The sequence below is a fragment of the Amblyomma americanum genome, chromosome 1 (assembly GCF_052857255.1).
Source record: "Amblyomma americanum isolate KBUSLIRL-KWMA chromosome 1, ASM5285725v1, whole genome shotgun sequence".
NCBI lineage: Eukaryota > Metazoa > Arthropoda > Arachnida > Ixodida > Ixodidae > Amblyomma > Amblyomma americanum.
This window is the reverse complement of record NC_135497.1, coordinates 398,427,124-398,443,144: the sequence shown is the minus strand read 5'-3', so window position 1 is coordinate 398,443,144 and position 16,021 is coordinate 398,427,124. Positions and strand designations below refer to the sequence as shown.

The 16,021-nt window shown below is 51.2% G+C and overlaps 1 pseudogene; it reads left to right on the top strand.

Annotated features, from left to right (window-relative positions):
• Positions 1 to 9,238: 9,238 nt before the first annotated feature.
• Positions 9,239 to 11,684, top strand: LOC144116495 (protein GVQW3-like; annotated as a pseudogene).
• Positions 11,685 to 16,021: the final 4,337 nt, after the last annotated feature.

Sequence of the window (16,021 nt, the reverse complement as noted above, 5' to 3'; positions counted from 1 at the left end):
GCGACGCTGGCAGCCTCTCTCGTTAGTTAAGGTAACTAACAAGGGATTGTGTTCCTCCTCGAGGCGAGGTTGCTGCTGCACGGTTTCCTCGCGGGAAAGCAAACACGGGGGACTGCAGGGCAGGTCCCCACATCCCCCCAACCTTACATAGACCCACGCGCCTGAAAGCACATGATATGAAGGAGTCTCCTGTTCTTCATGCACTTGAGGCAGGTCTTGCAGCGGAGGTCACGCCGTCAGCACCCACGCAGACTTCCGCGGTGTTCCGAAGGCGGCGTGAAGGTCTCCGCTGGGACGACTCGCATGGCTCGCGGGCTACCGTGTCCGCAGGACCGCAAATAGAAGGCCGGTGGAAAAACTGCAGGCCAGGATTCTGCAGTAGTCGCCAGGGCAGCAGCATCCGGAGGTGACTGCTGACTGGTCTCGCAAAAGCTGCCCCGGATGGATGCGGCGAACAGGATACAGGCTGCTCCGTCGCAGTAGGTGGCAGCGAGATGTGCACCGGACAGCAAGCATGGTGGCTTCACCGGATCTGCACAATTGCCGAAACGCTCTCCGCGTGCCTTTAACGTAGGTCACGGACGGGTAAACGGCATCCGCAAAGGCCCCCTGGCACAATACCTAACTCGCTAGCAAAACGTGTCGAGCGGCTGTGCAAAACGCAAAGTTCGAGTTAACAAAGCCCTTTCTTGAGTTCAAGGAGACTGCTCAGTTCGTGCGAGGTTACAAAAAAACGGGCGGACAGCAAAGTGCGCCCCCTCTCAACACCACGGTCCGGTGGTCGTGCCTCTTCTGACGTGGTGCAGGTAGTTCCGAAAAGCATTAGGCCTGACAACCGCTGACAACGACCGCGACCACAACAGAGACCCGACAAGGGTTGTGGTGTGGTCCTACCCCGCTCACTTCCCGTAGCAGCTTCTGAGCGGCCGGCGCCTACCGTATCGGACGGTGTCGGAGCGCCCGGTGCCGAGATGCAATACCAGCGAGCTCGTAGCGGCACCCGTGGCCCCAGGCCACCCGGCTCCCGGAGCCGCGACTCCCAGGGTCGAAAAAGAGACTGTAGAGAAAAATATATACAGAAACTCGGACCACCCACGCGGCTTCCGTACTCACTCGCTTCAGGCTCGGCAACTCAGCGGGCGATAGACCTTGCGCTCCCTCGATGCGGACCAAGTGATTCTCGTGAAAGAATTCCAAAGAAAACATGATCAAAAATGTGCTGAGCATGTCGAAAAGTTCAAACATGCTGCAGCGCAAAACACCTCGCACTCATGAAGGCATGCCGCAGGGCCTAGCGATCAAAATTCACTCTAGGCTTAGCAGTTGTCAAGTCTGGACAAAGAGCGCTCTTTGAACCGAACAAACAATCATCCAATGTTCCAAGAGCAGGTCCCACGTTGGGAGGCAGATGCGTGGTTTATTTGGGGAGATAAATACATTCTCCGCATTTTAACCGCGGCTGCCACAGTTAAATCCGCCAGGCCCCACCCCGTGATCGAGTAGGCTACCGAGCGCACGCCAACCACGGCGGGCCTTGCTCTGAGGGAACAAAGGAACGACACATTGGCTGACACAAACATGCATTTATTGCTACAGCAGTAACGCCAGCTAGCAACAAGGTATGCTAATGAATCGAGGTCGTCCAACTCACCAGCAAGGTTCCGAGCGAGTGTTCGCCCACGCTAGGGCAAGGGATACTCCAAAGTCTGGACGGGACGAGATACGGGAGCGGGTCTCCCCGTCGCATCCTCGCCCCGCTGGCGAAGCGCGGACCCGCGAGCGACCCGTCCGCTCGCGCCGACGATCCCAGCCGAAGTGCCTCATTCCTTCTAATGCCCTCTCCCGCGTTCGAGCAGTCTCTCGCGCTGGGACGCTGGCACCCTGTCTCGTTAGTTAAGGTAAATAACAAGGGAATGCGATCCTCCTCGAGGCGAGGCTGCTGCTGCACAGTGCCTCGCGGGAAAGCAAACACAGGGGAATGCAGGGCAGGTCCCACAACCTAGACGGAGCGGTCTTCACCGTGCAGATAGATCACCAGGTGCTGTCGTGGACTCGTGATTAAAGAGGCTCACCCCGCAGGCAGATGCGCAAAATGGGAGCTCACGTTGCAACGTTACGCGTACGCCATTCTTTTAGCTGAGCGCATTTACGTACCGCTCCGCTGGTAGTTCCCGAGCGGAGCACCAGCTGAACATAGCGCGAGTGAAGAGTTTTAGCGCAGCGTCTAAAACGCCCGTATGAGCGTAGTAGCGCGGAGTAGTGTTCCTGTATATGCTCCCGCAGGGAGCACAGTTGCGCGAAGGTCCGCCATTTTGTTCCAAGCTGTGCGGGAAAGCAGCTCCTCGAGCGCACAGGCGCTGGGATCATGACGGGGCTGGCGTTGTAGAGCCGTTCGCTTTTTTTTTGAAAAGCTTAAAAACTGCGCTTGATTGCGGGCATCCTTATTTCCCTTTACTGTATCAGTGCTCAGAGATCGATGCTAAGCCCATCATACTTCGTTGAAAAAAATGTCGGAAAATAATCTGATTTGCCGAAAATGCATGACAGAAAGATCGCGGAATGACAGCGATAGCTCGCAGTACGGACATAATGGGGCAGAAATGCTTGGAAATGAAAAACCCGCGTGAGTTTTGCGATGAAGAGAAGTGCGGTATTGCATCTCCCTGCAGGACCACATTGAAATACATTATTCTATAGGGATGCAACCGCCAATGTTGCACGAAGCTTGTGAAACCACGCTGCATACGATGTGAATGCGGGCCGTTTAAAGCGATTCATTTTGCACGCAAGTATATCTAACCAACCAAAGGCACGGATATCGCAAACTCGCGCGCTTATCTTTCACAAAATATACGTATCATTTGTTGCTCTGACTTGTAGCCCTCCATTGCATTTTTCCTATGCCATGGTCATCTTTTCAAGCCAAACTCATCACGTGCCGTACTTCTTTAATATCCAAAAATTAGAAAAGCCTGCCTTAAGTCACTGTAGCTGAATTGTGGCATACGAGTTTCCAATGATCTCGAAAAGTGATGTGTACCACTTTCTGGTGCTGTTATTTGCTCGTTTTTCCCTAAGCACTATTGCGTTTTCTCTTGACCTACTTGAATTATATGTACCTTCACTGCATTCTGAAATATCTTTGTTTTGGACTGCTCCATGCTTTTACTCCAGGAAAAATAATTATCTTAATATCCAGTTTTGCTTTCATGTATTTCATGCCATTTTTGTTCCCCTCTCCTCCAGTGTTGACATCCTTGTCAGTAGAACCTTAAGGGTATTCTTAACAAATAAAATAGTTAAATAGCCTAGACAAAGCTTGTTCACTGCGTAAAAAGCTTTGCCGCTTTCAGTACGGTTCTTGCAGTTTGGCGCACTGCACCCCGTCATAGTTGGAGGCTGCAGTCACTGCACACTATCAAAATGTATACAACTGGAGCGCACGTAAAAGGCGGGATCACACCGCAGCCGACCGCACCGGACGCGTACGATCACGATGGCAATCGACAGGGTACTGGGGCTGGCGAGGAACCGGCGTTGCGCCTGGAAAGTCGGCTCCTCCACTCCAAAATGGAACAAACGTCGTCAGCAGCATCACGTGACAGCCGCTCAGCGAATGGCGTCAAGAGCGGCGCGAGGAAAACAGTCGCGCAACTCTGCTCCCTGCGGGAGCATATACAGGAACACTAGCGCGGAGCGCTGTTGAGCCCCACCTATTGGTGAAAAGCAGAGTTAAGCTGAAACGAATATGAATCGCGCTTGCTGCTACTGTGCTAAAATTGCCAAATACTAAAGACATTATTTCAGTTTCTCGTATATATTTAAACATTAGTGGTCCTTACAATCCAATTTAAAGTGTGTCGTGTTAGAAAAAAAATGGCTGTGGTTTAGCTCTCGTTAAACCTGGTAGGTAGCGATAGCTACAGGCCATGGCTACGTTTAAGTTTCGCTGTGGTTAAGCGATGTAATGCTACTGATTATTTACTTAGCTAATCTCTGTGTATGCTTGTTTCGTTCCAAGGCTGAAGTCTGGCTTCTTCAGAGACGCCAAACTCGGCACGTAGTCTTCAATCGTCGCGGATTCACTGTCGGAGGCGAAGCGAGCTCGTCTAGCCGCGTCGTCATTACGACGCTTATCGAGACGTTTGACACGCTCTTCTTCGGCAAGGTCTCTTGTCCTTGGTTCGCTCCAACGCCGAAGTCTGGCTTCTTTCAGCCTAGCCGACTCATCGTTCTCCATAATGGCCGAAGCACAAGGCAGCGTTTCTTCGGCGTCGCGTCAGCGTGTGGGCTAATAACTCGAACCATCCCACTCCCCACAAGGCATCTGTCATTGCATCTTTATTGAATAGAGCCGACACCATATGTCCTTAACATGAAGAAAACAGAAACGAAGAGAACCGAGTAGTCTCCGATCTCCAAAAAATGGGTGCCCCAGTTCATCCGACGCGTCAGCCAAAATCAAAAATAAGAAAACAAAAAACAGCTCTATTCCTTCCCCAAGCACAAGCCAGAAGTGGGGACGCGTGTGCATCCCATACGTGAAAGGCGTGAGCGAGACGCTGGCTCGCATTCTCGGCAAAGAAGGGGTGCTAACAACGCACAAACCGACTACCACCATCGGACGCCTTCTCGCCCGAAAGACAGTCCCCCTGAAGAAAGGGCCCAAGGCGTTGTATACAAAATCCCCTGATTTGTTTGCCCGGCCTCATGCATAGGGGAAACTAACTTCGCGGAAAGAATGAGGCAACACAAAGCGGACGTCCGATAAATGTACCGTCAGCGCAGCGCTGTTGCCGATTACTGCGAGGCATGGGACCACCGAATTTACTTTGACGGCACTACTGTACTGGAGGCTTCTCGAGTCGTGGCACATCCAATAGACACAGAAGAATGCTAATCGCTCCCTGGGGGCACTTCCCTCTTCTTACATCCATGTTTTGCGTCCACTGACCCAGAAGTCTTCAACACGAGGCCTTAAAAGGGCTGCGAAACACCGCTTGAACGGATGCCGGTTACACTTCAGATTGATTATGTCACACAGAGGCTGACTCAAAAAGAATTACGAGAATCGATGCATAGAAACGGAAGTTATTCAATGAAGAAATTTCAAAATACAAGACAACAAAATGCTGCCCTCAACTCTATTTTCGCGCACCTTCCCATTCTCATTTGAGTCTTCCATTGACGACACTTGGTGCGACGAATCAGAACAGCATAACTGAGCACGTGGCGGAAGTTTGCACTTCATGGTTGCCTGTTCTCTGTAACTCGTTCATGCCAAGGCTGGCAGCGCCGTTTGCATGGTTACAAAAACCATGTGAACGCCCAGCTGACCCAGCGATGCTTCATCATCACGTCGACGGCGTATAAGGAAGCACTGATCAGTGATGTTACCTTACTTATGGATCCGAACTCGAGCGCGAGATACTGCGACGGTTTGACATCCTGCGCAAGATATCAGACACATTTATGGTGTCTTCGACTGGTCGCTTTAGATCGCTCTGAGAGGCGACCGCACATTCGGCTGGTCGTAGCCGGCCGCTCTGACTACATTCGGCTGGTTCTTTCTGAGCGCTCGCCTCCAGCTCAGAGCGCTCTGACGCGCTCCGAGAAAAAAGGCGGAGCGGCTCCGAGATGAGTCCACGTGACAGAGCCACTTCCGCCATTTCGCGAAAGCGGTGTGAGGCCTCGGCATCCCCTGCGCGTAGGCAGAAGGAAGTGCAGGCTTTTGACGCAGTAGTAGCGTCCTTGCTGTGTTGTGTTTTGTGGGTGCCGCGCTGTGTGAGGCAAGATGTCGAAGAAACGCCGGATACCTGCGCTAGGAACGCGGTCTGTGTTGCTGCCGCATGACAACAGCGATTCCAGCAGCAGCTCAGACGAGGACCGACAGTGCTATCCACATCATCTTGTTGTAAGATGCTTGAACACGTCATAGCCAACTTCATCAGAGATTTTCTGGAGGATAACAATATACTTTCACCTGCGCAGCATGGTTTTCGTAAAGGATTTTCTACGGTGACACAATTAACAACGGTAATCCATTCCCTTGCTAGAATTTTAGACAAATCCGGCCAGGTGGACGTTATTTTTTTAGACTTCAGGAAAGCCTTTGACCTTGTTTCACACTCTAAGCTTATTGAAAAACTTAAAATGATTAACCTTCCTCCTTTCATTATTAACTGGGTTGCTGCGTATGTCACTGATCGTAGACAGTTTGTTAATATTGATACTTACTACTCCCATGAACTTCCAGTTACTTCCGGCGTCCCTCAGGGCAGCGTGCTAGGACCATTGTTGTTTTTAATATATATTAATGACATTGTGAGCGTTATTACTGAACCCGTCCAAATACGATTGTTTGCAGACGACTGCGTGCTGTTCAGGGAAGTGTCAAGCGAGGATGACCAGATAACTCTTAATAATAATCTACAAAATATTCTTTCCTGGTGTCATTGTTGGGATATGCAATTGAACGCTGACAAAACAGTGTATATGAAAATAACCAAGACACTTAATAACCTTTCTTTTCCCTATGCCCTCGGGACAGAACCACTAACCGAAGTCAGCGAGTATAAATATCTTGGCGTCACACTAACAAACAGCCTAAACTGGAACACTCACATAACTAACGTATGTGACACAGCTTTTCGGAAACTTTGCCTTCTCCGTCATAAATTGAAGCATGTCCCCGCCGAAACTAAACTTTTAGCTTATACATCATTAATAAGACCAAAACTTGAATATGCATGCGTAGTGTGGGACCCTTATACCAAAACTAACATTGACGCTCTCGAAAGAATACAGCGTAAGGCAGTCAGGTTTATTTTTTCGAAGTTCCGTACAACTGATTCCCCGACAGCACTAATGAAACAACATGGAATACCGACACTGGAACTGAGAAGAAAAATTCAGCGCTTAAAATTTATGTTCCTTCTTAAAAATAACCTTCTTGCTCTGACTCCTGATCCGTACATAACACTACTTACGGCACGCCGAACACGACATCGACACGATGACTCTCTAACGCCATACAGCACCAGAACTAATGTTTTTAAATATTCTTTTTGTCCTCGCACGATAACAGATTGGAACAACTTACCTCTGCCTCTTCTAACCAGCGTTGATTCAATTGAAACCTTGAATTGCTCTTGAATATTTTTCTTGTCTGCTTTTTGGTTGCCCAAACTGATCGTGTTTTTGCCTTGCTGCAAGTTTGACATTTCATTTTTGCATATTTCATTCATTGGCTTACTTCTGTTTGTTTCTGTTTGACTTTCCCAAATGAAGAGCTCGGTTTGCATTTCGTTTAGTCCTTGTTTTGCTCATGTTCTATTGCCCATAGAACAAGTGCTTTGAAATTATTATTTGCTATCTTCGTTCTATACGCTGATGCCAAGTGTATGCCCCTCCTGCTTGGGCCGTAAAGGCCTGCAGTATTGAATAAATAAATAAAAATAAATAAAGGCGATCTTCGAAAAATGAGCGTCCCGTGGGACGGAAAGCCGGGGTAGCGATCGACAGGCTAAGCGGCGACCGCGATGCAAACTGTGTGCGGCCGCGTGCAGCTAAAGGTAATCAAGGGACCTTACGTGCGGCTACTGTTGACATCAGCAGCGGTGCCGCGTAGTGGTTCCGGAAGTTACGTCCCACTTCTGCCTCCTGCGTTTCCGCTCTAAAAACTCGCTGACCATTCGGCTTGACTAGTCTCGCTATGCGCTCAGAGGGAGAGCGGCTCCCACTCTGCCATATCCTGACCGGATCGCGGGAGCGGCCAGTCGAAGACACCATTAGCATAGCGCGTACAGCTACTGCTTACCGCCAACCATCGCCCGTCGCTCCTAGCGCTCTGGTTGGTCACGGCGAGCAAGGAGCGTGCGCTGTTGACAGGAACGTGGCGTCATCTGGCGCCGCCGCCCGGTGATCCTCCACAAGCTGACGATGCGCACTGCCTGCTAAATGTGAAACGAACGCATCCTTCTTTGGAACCGAAACGAACGCTTACAGATTGCAAGTGCTATATCGGATCGATTCCTCAAAGCCGCTCTCTGATACATAGCGAGTAGCCAAAAGTGTTGAGTGCTGGGTCTTAAGATGTTTACAGAGAGGCGCAAAGTCCTTCGATGCAAAAAGTAGCCAGAGCCTCTGGTGGTGTATTTTTGTTTCAATTGCTTTACTTTGCTTTTATCTAGGGCAAATAAGTTGGTTTTGTTAATGTAATATAAAACACAAAACTTGACAAAACACATCTCTAGTTATTAACACAATTTGCAGAATATTTGCTCTTTGTCCAATCATCATGCTCCCACTAAGTTATGTCATATCAGCTGCTAAAAATCACCACTCTATGGTGACACCGTCAGCACCATGAATTTGTTTTTGCGAGCTAATTAAGGTATTAAAAACCGCAGTATACGCGGTACGACCGGTGCTAATAGCATCACCATAACTCAGTCTGTGCAACCAACAGGCAAAACAATGCACTGAAAATGTGTTTTGGGGCCCCTTTAAAAAGCCAAGCTGCACCTCGCCTGTATAGTTGCACCATGAAGAAGGGACCGAGCCGATCCCGAAACGTCGTGTTTCACAAAAATTAACTTGGTTGGCGTCAGTCATCTTTTTACTAAACTAAATTTCCCAACTAGACAGAGTTCTGTCAAATGTTTTCTTTTCAGTTGGTATGTTTAAGGACGACCGAGTGGTGGAGGTGAGGGCTTTGTAGTTTAACGTACGCACAGTCTCATGTGAGTCTTTATTGACTCCGTTGAATTTTAGGGCGAGTCGGTTGGGCGGGTAGTCGTACAGGCCAGTTTTGCGAGTGCTGGCTGTAGGGGGAACGGTGTATTAAGCTGGCTTCTGTGGAGGCAGCGGTTTACATGTGGCAGGCATCTGTGGAATCCACCGCTGCAGTGTCCCAGGGTGGTTTGTTTTGGGCGGGTTGGGGCGCTAACGACTTGACACTCACGCGAAACGTAAACCGTTGCCGCTTTGAACGCTCGCTGAATGTATATGTCGCCTTTCTTCTTTGTACGAGGTCTGTTATTAAAGTATCCGACCTTATTTTTTTTTTGCGAACACCTGATAGATATGAAACAAGCGCGTTTGCATCAGCCGACTTTGAACCTTCGTGAGCATGCGCGAATTTTTTCCCGTCTGCCGATAGCGTCAGTCGCAGGGACGCAGCGTTTGAGTGAGGCATAGTGCGCAGTGCTCTCGTCGATTTTTTATTGCAAGCATAATGGCGGAGCGACTGGAGCAGTGCTACTGCATCAAATTTTGCCAGAAGCTGGGCGACAGCCAAGTGGAAACCATTCGGAAGATTCAGACTGCCTTCAGTGACGATGCTATGGGCAGCACACAGATTAAGCAGTGGTAAAACCGGTTTAAAGACGGCCGTACATCGGTGGAGAGCGAGCCACCCTCTGGTCACCTTTTTTGCCTTCTAGACATGGCGATTTCCCAGTCCTGGCTTTCTTTTTCGGTCTGTAATCTCGTATGCGGGGTGCTGCCTCTTGGGTCTTGGTTGCCTGCCTCGAACCTGCCTCGGTCTTGCACGTGGTCGGCTCGGCGGCGTCAATAGTCTTCTTCCATGGTTTCTTGAATTTCTGCTGAATTCCTGGCTGGTCCTCTAGCTAAGGCTTGGTCTGCGATATGGTTGGTGTGGCGGGACATCGTTCCGGGCTACGTACTCCTCGGTCCGAGGCCAGGGATGCCGCGGAACCCCGTACTCGCGTTAGGCTTAGCTGGGCGGCCGACCACGTTGAAACTTCAAATACCGATAAAATCCAAAATATTGGACTGACCGGCTTGAAAGCGGTATCCTCGTGGTCCTCTTCGGTTCCAATGTTGGTTCCAACCAAGATTTCGGTGGTCCAGTAGGGTTTGAAGGGTCGAAAAGTCGAAAATTTGCGGACCTCATGCAACGCACGTCCGCTCGCCTCGGCTGCTCGCAGCGCCTGCGGCTGCTCGCACGTAGGCAGAATGATAACCAGAGTCTCCAACCGAAGACATGGAATGAAAGAAGACACGCTAAAACTAGCACGAAGCCTCGTAGTCAGTAGGGTCATCTACTCGCTGCCATACCACCCCATGATCAAAAGCGAAACGGAAGAGGCAGAGACAATACTAAGGAAGGCATACAAGACGGCACTGCACCTACCAAGAAACACAGCGAATGAGAAGCTGCTACAGCTAGGAATCAGACACCTTTGTGGAGCTTGCAGAAGCACAGCACGAAGCGCAGCTGCAACGACTCAGAAACACGGCTACAGGAAGAGCGCTCTTGACAAGGTTGGGTCACGACCCAAAGGGGCATCTCGATCGGATCGCCGATACACCCGACGAGACCCTTAAAACCCTGCAGGTCAATCCCATTCCGAAAAACATGGACCCAAATCTCCACGCGGCCAGGAGACAGGCGCGGGCAGATTATGTGGAGAGGTACTTAGCCAAATTAGAAAACACAGTCTTCACGGATGCAACCATGTATCCATGGAATAGACGCGAAAGCTACTACAAGACAGCTTCGGTGGTAGTTGATAACGCAGGCAATCTAATCACCTGCGCAACTACACGTAGCGTCAGGATAGTGGAAGCGGAGGAGGTTGATGTTGCGCTGGCAGCGGCTGAGGGCTATCGAAAAGACGAATCATTGGTCATCCTAACGGACTCAAAAGAGACATGCAGAAACTATACGATAGATAGAATCTGCAGGGCTGCCTTAGCTATCCTCCGCGAAGCAGTACACCTCAGAAAAACAGCAACCCACAAATTAATCTGGATTCCGGCACACGGGGATAGAAGGAAACGAAATGGCAGACAGCTTGGCTCGAGATATCACGTACCGAGCTGAGCGGCTATACGCCCAGGGACAGCACTTCACCGGGGAGATCAGATTTTCAAAATACCTAAACTATCAAAGAGGCAGGAGAATTGGATACTCCCCGCCACATAAGGGCCTAGCCCAACAAGAAGCAGCTAGTTGGCGGAGGCTGCAAACGGGAACATTCTTTAACCTACATATACTTAGCAAGATGTATCCTACACAGTATAGGAACACATGCCCGTGGTGCGGGGCAACCCCCACGCTTTACCATATAACCTGGGAGTATAAGCGAAACTACACGTTCCACCAACACAAAACCACGAGTGCGGAGCAATGGGAGAGCCGGCTCACCAGCTGCGAGCTCGCCGCCCAAAGGGCAATGGTGCAGCACGCAAGCGAAGCAGCGCGACTCAGTGGAGCCCTGGACTAGGGCCCAACCCTGCTTTGAAGGTCAAGAGTCTGCAGCGATGCAGACGAAGACAGAACGCTAAACACTTAATGGGCCAAATAAAGTTTTTCTCTCTCTCTCACCCTCTGGTCAGCCATCAACATGCCGAAATGACCAGGTCATTGCCGAAGTGAATGCTGTGGCGATGCGGGACCGTCGTGTGACTATCCGAGAAATGGCGGAAGAGGTGGGCATCGGAACTTTTTCTGCACATTCAATTATCACCGAAGATTTTGGCCATAAAGAGAGTTGCGGCGAAATTCATGCCGAAGCTGCTCACGGTGGAGCAAAAGCAACTTCGTGTTGGTCTCACAGGACATGCTGGATTCCACAAACAGTGACCCCGATTTCATGAACACCATAATCACTGGTAACGAGTCTTGGGGGTACGGGTGCGACCCGGAATCCTAATCCCAGTCGTCACAGTGGAAGCATTCCACGTCACCAAGACCAAAGAAGGCCCGCCATCCGCCAAGTGTACAGCAACGTTAAAGTGAGGCTGACTGCTTTGTTTGACTTCCGCGGTGGGGTACACCATGAGCACGCACCACAGGGTCAGTCACCAAAGAGTACTACAGCGATGTCGTCCGTCGCCTACGTGATGCTGTGCGGCGCAAGAGACCGGAGTTGTGGTCAACAGTAAATCGGTGCATCCATCACGACAATGCTCCTGCACATTCCTCGCACTTGATTGACTTTTTTGGTGAAAAATCAGGCTCCTTATACTCTCCTGATATGGCCCCCTGCGACTTCCGGTTGTTTCGCAAAATCAAGAGGCCATTGAAAGAAGCGCGATTTCAGACAAGAGAGGGAATTATGGCTGCAACGACAGCTGAGCTAAGCTCCATTCCGAAAGAGGCCTTCTCGGAATGCTTCCAACAATGGCAGCACCGCTGGAAGAAGTGTGTGGCCCAAGGAGACTACTTTGAGGGTGATTAGGTTTCCAGCGCTCCAGTTACGCCACTTTTTTTTTCTTCCGCCAAAGGTCGGATACTTTTCTAACAGACCTCGTATATTTTAACGCGAAAAATCTCACTTTTAGCACTCGCATGCCCTACGATGACTGAAGATGCTCTCGGCGTCTCGTGTTACGAGCGCAAGGCTGGACGAACGCTAGAAATGCGACTTGTCTCGCGACAGCGCCAGTTGCGACGCTTCTTTGAGGCTTGGTCAGCGGACGGGGCCGGCAGCGCTCTGCTCTTTGAGGCTTCTCGCTTTGCGGTTGTTCCTCGGTGACCTCTAAGGCGTAGACATTGAGGGTGAAGTCCCAGCCGGACGACGACGATCTCGCTGAAGCGTAGGCGCGCTGCGTGTCGCAGGGCGTGTCCTCGGCTTCCCCGGGTGGTGCGGGTATCTTGTACCGGAGGATCGCCTCGCCGGCAGACAAGGAGTGGACGCCGCCATGATGCCGGGTCCCATGGGCGTGGTGGCGGCCGACGTGCTGGCGACCACGCTGCCGCGTCAGATGGTGTACGTGTTCCCGACGCTGGGCCAGTTCGACCCACGCTGCGTGCGTCTAATCACACAGGACCAGGACCCGGCGACGGCGATCGCCTGCCTGCTCGGATTCTTCAAGGTGGTCTGCGAGGCCGGCTACCGACATGTATGTACTATAAGCCGATCCTGTTTTTTCAAGCTGCCGCGATGGCTCAGTGGTTATGGTGCTCGGCTGCTGGCCCGAAAGACGCGGGTTTGATCCCGGCCGTGGCGGCCGAATTTCGATCGAGGCGAAATTCTAGAGGCCCGTATACTGCACGACGTCAGTGCCTGGGGTCGGATTAATCCGTGGGCTCCTACTACGGCGTCTCGCATAGCCTAAGTGCAACATTGAGGCGTGAAACCTCACACTATGCCACACCATACTATTCCAAACCTACCATACCATGCCTAACCACACCAAACCACACCTACCTTACCGTGTCATGCCTTACCATACCACAATATGCAAGATATATACGTCATTCCATGCCATGCCATACCATACACACGCTAGCACATCTGTATTCTCTTCTAAAAATTTTAAATTATGGGGTTAAATGCGCCGAAAATTAGTGTTTTTTCAGGAAAGCAAATAGCACAGTAACTGTCTCGCATCTCGGTGGACACCTCAACCACGCCGTGAGGGTGGTGGTAGTGGTGGTAGTGGTTTTATTAAAAATAATAGTAAAAAGGAAGGAAAAGATTTTTGCTAGCCCCGGCATCTGCCATCGATACTGAAGCACCTGAGCTGGGGCAGCGGAAATAAAGGACAGCAGGCAGAATGGAGAAATGAAATGAAAGAGTTGAGGGGACAGGAATAGAAGACAGGGAGAGAAGTACTATGTACAAACTATTTACACAGTAAGTAATGTGTCCAGGTTGTGCGCGTGATTAGCTCATTTAAGAGGAATTAAATCACACACGCGCACAGCACTGTGTAGGTTACAACTGGAGTGGGGCGTCCAGTTATTAATCGTTCAAGGCAGAACTCGCGGAGCGTTCGGTCACTGCGTGTAACTACCTGACGGAGAACAGACGGGACGTCAAGCCCGTGTGTTCAAGGAATGCACAGAGGCTCACCAAAGTTCACTCACGAGTGCGCGCACTGCCCTGCGGCCACAATAGCGTCTTGATGGAGTCTGGTAGTATGCCCTGCGCCCTATAGGCCGCCAGCATATCGCGACGAGCATCGGCGAACGCGGAGCAGCGAAGGAGCAGATGTTCTAGTGTTTCCACTGCACCGCATCCGTCACACATATCACTCGTCGCGATTCCGTGACGCACCCGTCGTTCCCCGGGCCACACGCAGCCAATGCGCGCGCGGAGGATCATTGCACGTTGCGACCGTGTAAGTGCGCGACAGCCGGTGACACTGTCGATGCGCTCACCTCCCGCGATGCGTGGGTCGGGGTGCTGCTTTCGGAGATGGTCGTGAATGGCCGCACGCACGTCCTCCAGCGCAAGGGGCAGATCGCTGGCAGGTAGTTGGTGTGCAGCGGTCGCGAGGTCGTCAGCTTCTTCGTTGCCGGCGATGCCGCAATGACCGGGCACCCACTGTGCACGCACGGCACAACCTCTTTGCGCGAGGCGCTCGATGCGCGAGCGAATTTCCCGCACTAGTGGGGTACCGCGGCCGTTAGATTGCAGGCGGCTGAGGGCGGCGCGGGAGTCGCACAGCAGAGCACTCCTGGGCGGCGGAGGGCCGAGGGTGAGCAGCAGGTCCAGCCCGAGCCGGATCCCCATCAACTCCGCCGTGGTGGAGGAGCCCAGGAAGGTTGCGTGTTGCTGGCTGTGCAGTCGCAGGGCGGGGATGGTGGCCGCCGCAGCGAGGGACGGGATGCGAAGAAAGCGAAAGCATAGAGAAATAGGTGCCGTAGTGGAGGCCGCCGGAATAATTTCGACCACCCGGGGATCTTTACTGACGTCGCACAGCACAGGGCGCCTTTTGCTTTTCGTCTTCATCTAAACGCGGCCACAGCGGTCGGGTTCTCTTCTGTGATTGTGCTCGTTAGGCGAACCAGGCTAACAAGTTTGCGGGGTTAGGGTGGCTGCAGCTGGCACAGGACAGGGTTAATTGCAGAGATATGGGAGAGGATTTTGTCCTGCTGTAGGCGTAGTCAGGCTGATGATGAACTCGAGCGGTCTGTGGTTACGCTGTGCTCTCTGCTCGAGGTAGCGACATCAAATCGCAGCCGCGGTGCCCACATTTCGATGGAGGAGGAAAGTGCCTTTGTGCTGCGCAATATCAGCGCACGTTAAATAACCATAGGTTGCTAAAAATTATTCCGGAGCCATCTGCTGCGAGATCCTTTTTAGCCCACATGAAGCACCCGGACGTTTAGCCCCACAATTTGCAATTTTCGCCTGCACCTTTCATTCCATTCTTCATAGGTGGTTTGTGTGTCCACTGAGAGTGCGATATTTGCTGCTCTTCTTCTTACCTTGGGAAACATTTTCATTTTGAGTACGCTGCGTTCTTTTCTTTGCGTCAATGGAAAACACCTGGAAGCATTCATTTGCACAGGAACGACGGATGGAGGGCATATCGCGAGCACGAAGATAAACGTACTGCGACGTTCGATCAGAACTGGTTCGGTAACGGCGGATCGCTAACTAGGACCTTGGCCCGTTGGGCTTTTGTTAAAAATGCGAACGCAAGAGATAGTAATCGTGCTACGTTAATAACGGAAACACTTGCGTGAGAGCGTCGAGCTTGTTTTTATTGCTAGAGCACTTCTAGCTGCGTTCTCGGCGAAAGCCATTGGATGAATGAAGCCTCCTGGCGGGTCACGTGACTCAATTTGCAGCGGCTGTAAAGAACAGCTATGAAAAGATTTGGCTATGGCCTAGAAGGTTGGGCATGTGATTATGACGTGCCCTGACGGGGTCTATGGCCAAATATGGCATGGACCACCCGAAATTTGACCTTGAAGTGACCTCGAACGTAATCAACGAAAATTGAATGGTGGGTTCCTGAGAGGTAGTATGGCGCATCCCCAACTTGGTCCACGCCCAAATATAGATTGAACCACCCCAAAGTTGACCTTGAAGTAACCTTTGCCGAAATAGACGAAAATTGAGTAGTGGGTTCCTGAAAACTAGTACGGCACGTCCCCATTGTGGCCCATGCTCAAACATGCCGCTGACCACCCGAAATTTGACCTTCGACCTTGGTAGAATTTGACTGGCGCTAAATGTAAACGTGCACGGGTGGCAGACAAGCTGGCCTAGTCTCGAAATGGATTTGGCCCATCTCCAAAAATGGGCTT